Source organism: Aphelocoma coerulescens, chromosome 1, assembly GCF_041296385.1.
Source record: "Aphelocoma coerulescens isolate FSJ_1873_10779 chromosome 1, UR_Acoe_1.0, whole genome shotgun sequence".
In the NCBI taxonomy this organism is placed as follows: Eukaryota; Metazoa; Chordata; class Aves; order Passeriformes; family Corvidae; genus Aphelocoma; species Aphelocoma coerulescens.
The window spans coordinates 93,833,211-93,842,017 of record NC_091013.1 but is presented as its reverse complement, the minus strand read 5'-3'; positions in this window follow the sequence as shown (position 1 = coordinate 93,842,017).

Genomic DNA, 8,807 nt, shown 5'->3' with positions numbered 1-8,807 from the left:
TTTGTTTAAATCACCTTGAGCCTGCCTCCCTCTGTGTCATGTCACCTTCATCTGTCTCTGTCAGCGAGGAGAGGCCCTGCGCTCGCTGCGTTTGCGATTGTCTGCAAGAAGCAGTAATGTCCATGTGTATCAGATCTTCAGCTCCCTGGGAAGGGCTAGTCTGGGACCGAGGTGCCAACAGGGGAGGTGATACCTGTCAAGCACCTGCCAGATGTCTGGCACCTCACACTCTTTGAAAGATTTGCTGCTTGCAAAGCCATTGGGGTGTGAGGAGAAAGAGTGAGGAGAACAGGCTTGAGATGGAGCTGAGCAGCCGGACAAAGCATGTGTCCTAACAGCCACTGGCTGAGGTCCAGTGGGAGCTGGGCTGGAGCAGTGTCACCTCCAGGGAGAGCTGAAGTTACCAATAATGGAGGAGGAGGATATTTGTGTCCCACAAGAACCTGCTGCTGCTTAGCAGGAGCAGCTGTAACAGCTCTTTGCCCCGAGTGTCTCAGCTCCTCTCTGGTCTGTTGGGCTTTGCTATCTTTAACAAAACTGTGGCTATTAGACACAAAGGGTCTGTTTAAATGCCCTGAATCCACAGTTTAAATCCAGACTGCAGATCCCAGGAGTGGAGTTGGAAGCCAGCACTGAGAGTTCCAGGCTGGTTGCATGTGCCCTGTGCAGCAAAGGCCAGGCAGAGCAGTGCCTGAGCACTGTGCCAAGCACAGCCATCAGCCTTGGAAGCACAAAACCCCCACACGGGTGACAGCAGCCAGAGCGTGAACCAGCGTGGGTCTGGGGGGGCTTGCCACTCCAGTCCCTGGCTGTGCTGAGGCCCCAGACTTGGATGCCCACGGCTCAGTCACAGTTGGCACAAGTCTGGCTGTGTCCTTCTGCCACAACTTTGTTTATGTGGCATCCTGCTCACCCCATCTCCCAGGGTCAGCTCATCTCTCTGGTAGCAGCGTTTGCCAAGCACAGCCATACACAGGCCTTGCTCCCCCTTCCCATTTGCCTGTGTCCCCCTCTCAAGGCTGGCTGTGTTATTGATTTTAGGAGAGTTTGGGATTAAATAGAGCTCTGAAAGTCTTCCATTTTGTTTACTTTTCAAAAGGAGCACCTTTTAAGACCTCCATTAAGAAAAGGAAAGCTGGAGGTAGCACATAAAATTACTTCAGACCTTTGGTAGGACTGAAAAATAAATGAGAGGGTTGCAGTGCAGAATGAAAGTATTGCTGCAAATTGCCTTGCTGGATGGCAAACAGAGGGCAGGAGCATAAGGTTTGCCTTTGCCCTTCACCTGAAAACCACGCTTTTTATTTTTCTGCTCACTTCAGCCGTGACTGAATTTCAGTCAGAGAAGATGTGAAGATTAATTAATTAGTTAACATTTATAGATCACTTTGAAGATGGCAAGAGTGAAGTAAGTACTGAGCATTATTGTAAGTTTTCATTTTTAAATGTCTTTATGTTTTAACCCATTTTTTTCCAAAGAAAAGACTGAAAAAACAGATCCTGAGTAGAGAACAGAAATACCTGGACACACTAAGCCCTGCAAAGGAATCAGGTTTAGGGGACTGTGGAAGAGAGGGCACAGAGAAATGTCTATCCCAGCATGAGGAGGAGGAGATCTGCCATCCCCAGCACAGAAAGTCTAACACCTTTGTGCAGTGATTCATTGCAACCCCCTCTTTGGGTATCTACCCAGGGCTTTCACGTGTGGGTTCAGAGAAGGGAGGAGGTAGGACAGGACCTGAATTGCTCTGTCACAATGTCCAGCTTTTGCCCACCACCTCCAGCTGCCCTGTGCCAAGAGGTAACCAGGGATTCTTATTAGGCTTTTGGGTTAATTATGGTAATTATTGCATTCCTGAGGCACAATTTCTTCTGGGGAGCTTGCTGCTCCCTTCTTGAAGGTGGTGGAGGTTTTGGGCACCTGCTGCCAGCAGCTTGGCCCCTGCCACAGTGCCCATTCATACCTGGTGAGTGGGGAGAAGTGTCACAGCCAGGCAGACGCCCTGCAGGACTTCTCTAAGGTTTTCCTCATCCTCCACTGCTCTGTGCCAAGGTACCTCTGGAGTCAGAGGTGGTCTTTGTGTGCTCAAAGGGAGTCAACATTTTGTTTGCTGGGGTTTCTGAGGCTGCCCTTGCCTGTGGTCTCCAGAGGAGACCTTTGGCAGGGTGGTTTGTTTCCTGAAGAATGGATGGGCTGGTGTGTATCCAAGTGCTGTTACACATTACCAAGCCTCCTTTGCACCAGTGATGCTGGCTGGGGGGCACATCTCTGGACAGCAGGTTTCCTCAGGCCTGTCTGGGGGGAGCAGGGAGGGTGGCAGCCCTGCCCCTGCCCAGCAGCAGGACATGTGCCCCTCACCTCCATCTTCCTGTGAGCTCCTGGTGCCAGCTGAGGAGTGGTGCTGCAGCATGCCACGGGCATGCTGCAGAGGCCGTGGTGGTGCCAGCCAGATTGCAGGGTGATCATGCAGCTGTGTGGTCCCCCAGAGCTCCGTGCAGGGATGCCTCACCTCTGCCCCAGCAGTGCAGTGGCTCAGTGCTCCCCTGAAGGCCCTTTGTGCTGGGTGGGTGCCCACAGTCTGGTGTGCTGGGAGAGCTGGCACGGGTGATGTGTGTCCCCCTCTGCTGCCCGTGGGGCTGTACCTCTGCACAAAGACCCCCTGACAACAGCAGCCACTGAGGGCTGTGCCTGCTGCTTGCCACAGCTGGACCATCCTTCCTGGAATGAGGCCCCGGCTCTGCAGGATTCTGATACAGAGCAAGGTAGAGTAGTCAGAAGAATCTCACAGTTCGTGTCAGCTGCTGCAAATGCATCTCTCAGATCACTGACATCCTTCTTGTCTCCTTTTTATGCCCTGGAATAGCTGCTCATTTTGCTTCTGTGACCCCTTTCCCTTTTTGCCATCCTCTCCATGGGAGTCTGTCTGTGTTCCCACTTGCAGGGCTCTTCTTCCCTCATCCCTTTTCCTATTACTAGTCACTGCTTAGCTGAAATACTCATATAAAAACCACCTGTTTTTTCTACTGGTTCCACAGGCGCCCCATCTTTTGGGTGTTTTTCTCTCATCTTCTGCAGTTTTCCACGAGCATCCCTCTTGGTCCGTGTGGAACTAGGCTGGACTATTGTCTGCCTCCTCTGCTGGTGGCAGGCTCTTCCACTGCCAAGGAAAGGAGTTCATTTGCAAAAATTCTTTGTGCAGTGTGCAATTATATTCCTGTTGTGATGAATTCAATAGGCAGCAAAATGTCAGCTGGATTCGAGAGCCGTGACCCTTTTACGGTAACAGGAATATTCAGAATTCCTGTAGCACTTGTGCATGTGTGAAAAGCAACCCTGCATCCTCCTGTTCTGAGAACAAGTAAAGCCCCAGCCCCTTCAGATCAGGAGAAAATGTTTCTGGGGAGGCTTTGCCTGCATCTGCCTCTGAAGCATTTAGCACTGTTTTCAGGTGTGGGCAGATGGATGATCTCTTTGGTGGGAGCAAAAGCAAGGAGGCTCCTGGTGATCGAGTGTGATCTCTTACCACTGTGGTCTCGTAACCCCTTGCAAATCCTTCTCAAGTGCCAACCCCAAACTGGTTAATTTCATTGTCCCCACTAGTCCCCTTGGCAGGCTGCCCCAGAACCCAACTGCTGTGTGGTTAAAGTTTTTTCATTTCCAGCTTAAATGAATTCACAGCTAGTTTACATTCTCTTGTGCCTGTGCCAGTGTGGCTCTAGCTGAAGCTGTACTTCCTCCCTGGTGTTTATTTCCCTTGAGTACAGACTTCACTTTGCTTAACTAACCAAATCAGCCCCCTTGTGCACCGTGAGCTCTCCATACTCTCTTACTTGCTCTTCAAATAGAGTGCAAAATGCTCTCTTACCTGCACTTCAAATTAAGCTTTCTTGGCTATAAATGAGCAGAGTTTTCTTCCACAGGTGAAGTCTGAGCAGCATCTCGCACAGGCACAGTAGCACACACCTATAGCTACCGGAAATGCCTCCTGGATTGTGTGTCTTCTCCTCTGGTCTTCAAGAGTATTTCTTCTTTTCTGATGGTTATAATCAAAGAAGCTTCAGTTTATAGCTAAAATCTTGATTTTTAGGTCCTATGCACCTTTTCCCTTTCACCTTGTGCTACAAACTTTAGCCCTTTTGCTCTTACTGACACCTTCGGGGCCACCTACATCCTCTGGGTGATAGCCACATCCAATTTGGCAATGTTGATGGGTTTTATTTATTTACTCATGCATTTATCTTTTGCAATCTTTGTTCTCCTTTTCTCTCACTAGTAAGGGATGGATATTGTGAGGCTAGGATCTAATATTCCAGCTTACCTCTGGACATTACATCACCAGCAGTTGAAGATAGGTAGCGTCTGTTCTACTCCCCTTCCTTTTATTACTTTTTTCCCTCCACGCTAAGTTTGCATTAAGTGCCCTCAGGATTTAAAAAGCCATCCAGATGCGAGGAGATAGTGGAAATAATAATAACTGAAGTGAAGTTTCCCCATGAGAACAGTTTTTGAAGTGTTGTCTTTAAAAAGGAAAATTCCCAGGAGGAAAAAAACCCAGTTACATTTAAGACAGAGCTGAAAAATAAAATCAAGACCATTTTTTAGAATGTTATGAAAAGTAAAAAAATATTGGAAATCAAACAACTCATCTTTAACTTATACACTGTATTGAGGTCTATTTAAAATCCTTTTGTTCTCCAGCACTGGAGCCAACGCCTGTAGGATTTTACACTCCAACCCCATGGCAGTGCATGTTTGCTTCCCAAACAAGCCATTGTGCCCAGAGAGAGCTCTGTTTCCTGCAGTCCTTTGTGGTCCCACCTGCTTTGAAGCCCTTGTCAAGTCACAAGGTCTCTTCTTTCCCTTCCCACCTTTCCCTTCAGTCTAGGCCTGTGCCAGTCTGTTTCCCTCTCCTGCTCATAGATTTTTGAAGCCCAGAGAGAATGGTATAATCACATCGCTTGGCTTCTCGAGTGGCCAAGAACTCCCTCACCCCATTCCTGTGCCCACTCCGCAAATTCTTTTTGGGACACCCCATGGGGTTTGGAGTAGGGAGAGCTGGGAAACAGACGTGTGCTCTACTGCTCTCACACAAGGTCTGCATTTATTCCCAGCTCCATCGTGAGGTCGCTGCAGGTTTTCTGCTGGGTTGAAGAGCCCTCTACTGTCAGAAGCCTTGTTCCCATTTAGGTAATGGTAGCCCGTGCTCCAGTGGAGTGAGCTCAGATGCGGGAGTCTTGAGTTCTTGTTATCCTGTAGTGCTAGGCAGTGTTTCCAGGCTTCAAGTCATCCTTGTTTCCCTCTTCTTGAGTCTTCTGTGGTGTCCTTTTTAGTGTCCGATACCCACATTTCCCGCAACTGGCTCACTACTGTGAAATACCAAAATAATCAGAGGGATGGAGCACCCCTACAAGGAAAGGCTGAGAGAATTGAAGAGAACTGGGATTGTTCAGCCTGGAGAAGAGAAGGCTTTGGGGTGACCTAAATGCAGCCTTCCAGTACCCAAAGAGAGCCTACAAGAAAGATGGAGAAAGACTATTTACAAGAGCATGTAGTGACAGAAGGCAGATGGCTTCAAACTGAAAGAGAGCAGGTTTCTGCTGGATATTAGGATGAAATTCTTTACTGTGACGATGGTGAGGCACTGGCACAGATTGCCCAGAGAAGCTGTGGATGCCCCATCCCTGGTAGTGTTCAAGGCCAGGTTGGATGGGACTCTGAATGACCTGGTTGAGTGGAAGGTGTCCCTGCCCACGGCGGGGAGGTTGGAACTGGATGATCTGTAAGGTCCCTTTCAACCCAAACCATTCTGTGATCCTTCAGAGGGGAGAAATTTTACCTCTGTTCTTGGAGAACACAGGCTAATGCATCCCAGTGTAACCCCTCTGCACAGATGAAGAATTATGCAAGTACCATTCATTTCCCTGATTGTCTTCCAATCCCAATTCCTTTTGGAGTCCTCCATCTTGAAAGAGCACAGACTATGTTTACGTTCCTGGATGAATGTCTTTTCTGCATTCAGTGCAGCCAAAAATACCTACTGTTTATAAATAAACACACACCAGTAGTTACTGACTGTTCAGTACATCTCATCTTTTTCCAACATTTATTACTTTCATTGTTCTTTGTATCCTCTAAAAGCTTCATCAGCACTGGCTTAATACCTTCTTTCAGATCATTAATCAAGTTTCTAATGAGCATTAGTTTCGGAACAACATCCTACTGGAAATAATTTCATATTCTACAGTCTCTTTTCCCCCTCATTACTTGAAATCTATCAGTGAACAAAAATTTATAATATTGGCCCTTTTGTTGATTTAATAATTACTAACTTATTTTACATCAGAACATAGTCTTGGATGGCCAGATAAAATGCCTCATGCTGGTGTAACCTCTGACTCTGGGTTGCTGTAGTGCCTTCATTAACCCAACCCATAATTTAATCAGAAATTATCACAGTTGCTGGACAGGAACAATTTTGAGAAGTGAGGTCACGTATTATAAGCACCAACACACAAATATTTATTTTTAAATTTAATGCATTTTTAATCTCTTATCTTGATTTAATGTCAGCTTACCTGGTTTACAGGTGTGGATATCATCTAATTTTTTATTTGAAAGTATTGGCACAAGGCTAACTTCCACAAATTTCTTTCTCCCCAGTATTCTACAATTCCCTCAGTATTTTACAATGCTTCAAAAAGTACAGTGAAAGATGCACAGACCTTCAGGGCTACCCACAAAAACTTTTAAGGACAAAGTTCCCACTAGCCCTAATGGGTTTTATTTTCATGATATATTTTCAATTATGGAAAACTTAATATACAACAAACAAAACCACCTAAGTTTCTGGTTTATTCTGGTGCATTCTCATCTAAGGTTATGCTATCCATCTTCCTACCAGTGTTTCTAGCCTCTCTCCACCTCATTCTACCCATGTCCCCTTATGTCTGTCTCTTGAAAGCATCAGGCCCCTCTGTCTCATTTCAGGTGCCCTACTTGCTGCTTAAGGAGATCCAGTAGTACCTCTGAACTGCACTGATTTGGTGCTTCAATTAGTCCAATTTGAAGGTGACATCTGTGGGAGAAGGAGCAAGAGGGGATTTTGTCTCCCTTGGATGGATAAGGATGACTTGGAACCATGCCCTGCACATCTGAAATAAGCAGTTTGATTTTCATATTGGGAACATCCAACCTTCTCTTTCTCCATCTTGCTGGCACAGCTCTCACAGACGTTTCAGAAATGGAAGAGTCTCATCCCAGCCTTTCCTGTGCCCGATACAGGAGGTGGACTGCTTTTAAGGGGAAACCATTTCACTTGAAACTGTAACTAATAGGAAAAAATTAACCCCAGGTAGGTGTGTTCCCTTCCTTGGAAAAACCCCTCCTCCTTTCTGAAGTCAGAAGTTCATGTATCCTGTCAGCCTTGGGACAAGCAAAGGGGTCGCCCTCTCAATATACTTCTCCTGCTTCCTGGTTTGGGATGTCTAAAACACTCTCCTGACCTCCTGTCTTAACACAAAGTTCTCCTCTCACTGAACTTCTTTTCCATATTCCTAGACCACCAGTGCCTTGCTGCCCCTGGAGAAGGCCAAGACCTTGGGAATGATGTGCAGCAGCTAGCAAGGTTCAGGCAGCCAGGTAAATCACCCCCCACTGCAGAGTGGAAGAGCACACAAGGGTCCTACCTAAATCCGTAAGCAGGACAGCACCCAACGGGGAGCAGAGGCTGAATCCAGATGAAAGGATTTGGGATTAGATCAAGATTAGGAAATCCATGCCCAAAGAGGAATGGATCCTCACAATCAAAGGTCAATGTTAATCCCCACCACCACCACGGCCACCTTCTTGTTCTCCGTCTCAGACATCACCTCAAAACCGGGCCAGGACCCAGCAGCTGGTTACTGCCACTGTCTCCGTGCTGTGGGCACCCCTCCGAGCTCAGCTGGTTCTTTGCTGGATCAAAACACCAGGTGCCACATTGTGCTCGAGGGTGCCAGAGATGAGGGCTGCTGTTATTGCAGTCCTTTCTCTCTCAGTCTGGCAACCCCAAGATGACTTCCACGAAACCTCTCCCAAGCCCTGCTTTTCTCTGTGTAGCTCCTCCTTCAGCTTTGCTCTCTTCAGGGCCTGTCTTGAGTATGACACCTCCAGAAAGTCACTCCACTGCCAGGGACAGCAGTCTTTGAAGTCTCTTCCAAACCATTCTATGACTCCTACTGGGGTTTGCCATGGGATGAAACAGCACGGGGCAGTGGGGACAGAGCTTGCCACCAGCCAAAGCTCTGTTCTGCACCTCCTTGAAGGGTGGAACACACGCAAACTCTGCCCTGAGCTTCCAGAGGGTGAATGCTGCAACCTTTTTTCAGGGCAGGACAGTCAGTGTCTCTGTCAGTGCCCACATGTACAACAGAGGGATACAAAGCAAGATCCCAGTGCACCACTTCCAAGTGTAAGTCATGAATTGATTTCCTGCCTTCTGTTCCAAATAAAGTGATGAAAAGGTTTGTGTAAGGGTGTGTACCGGAGCAGGAAAATGGCCAAGAACCCAGGAGATCTTCCCTGGTCCTGTATTCCTAATGCCTCTCTAGTTAAGAAAAGGTCATTCACAACGTCACCCTCGGTCACAGTGATATAGTAAGAAAATAATGGAAGTATTCCCTGTCTGTGCAGGAACCCCAGAGGCCCAATTCAGGGCTGCACAGCTGACCAGGCAGCAAGAAAGACTGACAAATTTCCCTTGAGTGCACAGCAAAACTACAGCAATTAGAGGGCATTTTTTTCAAAGGGTGAGTTCTTGGATCTTCTT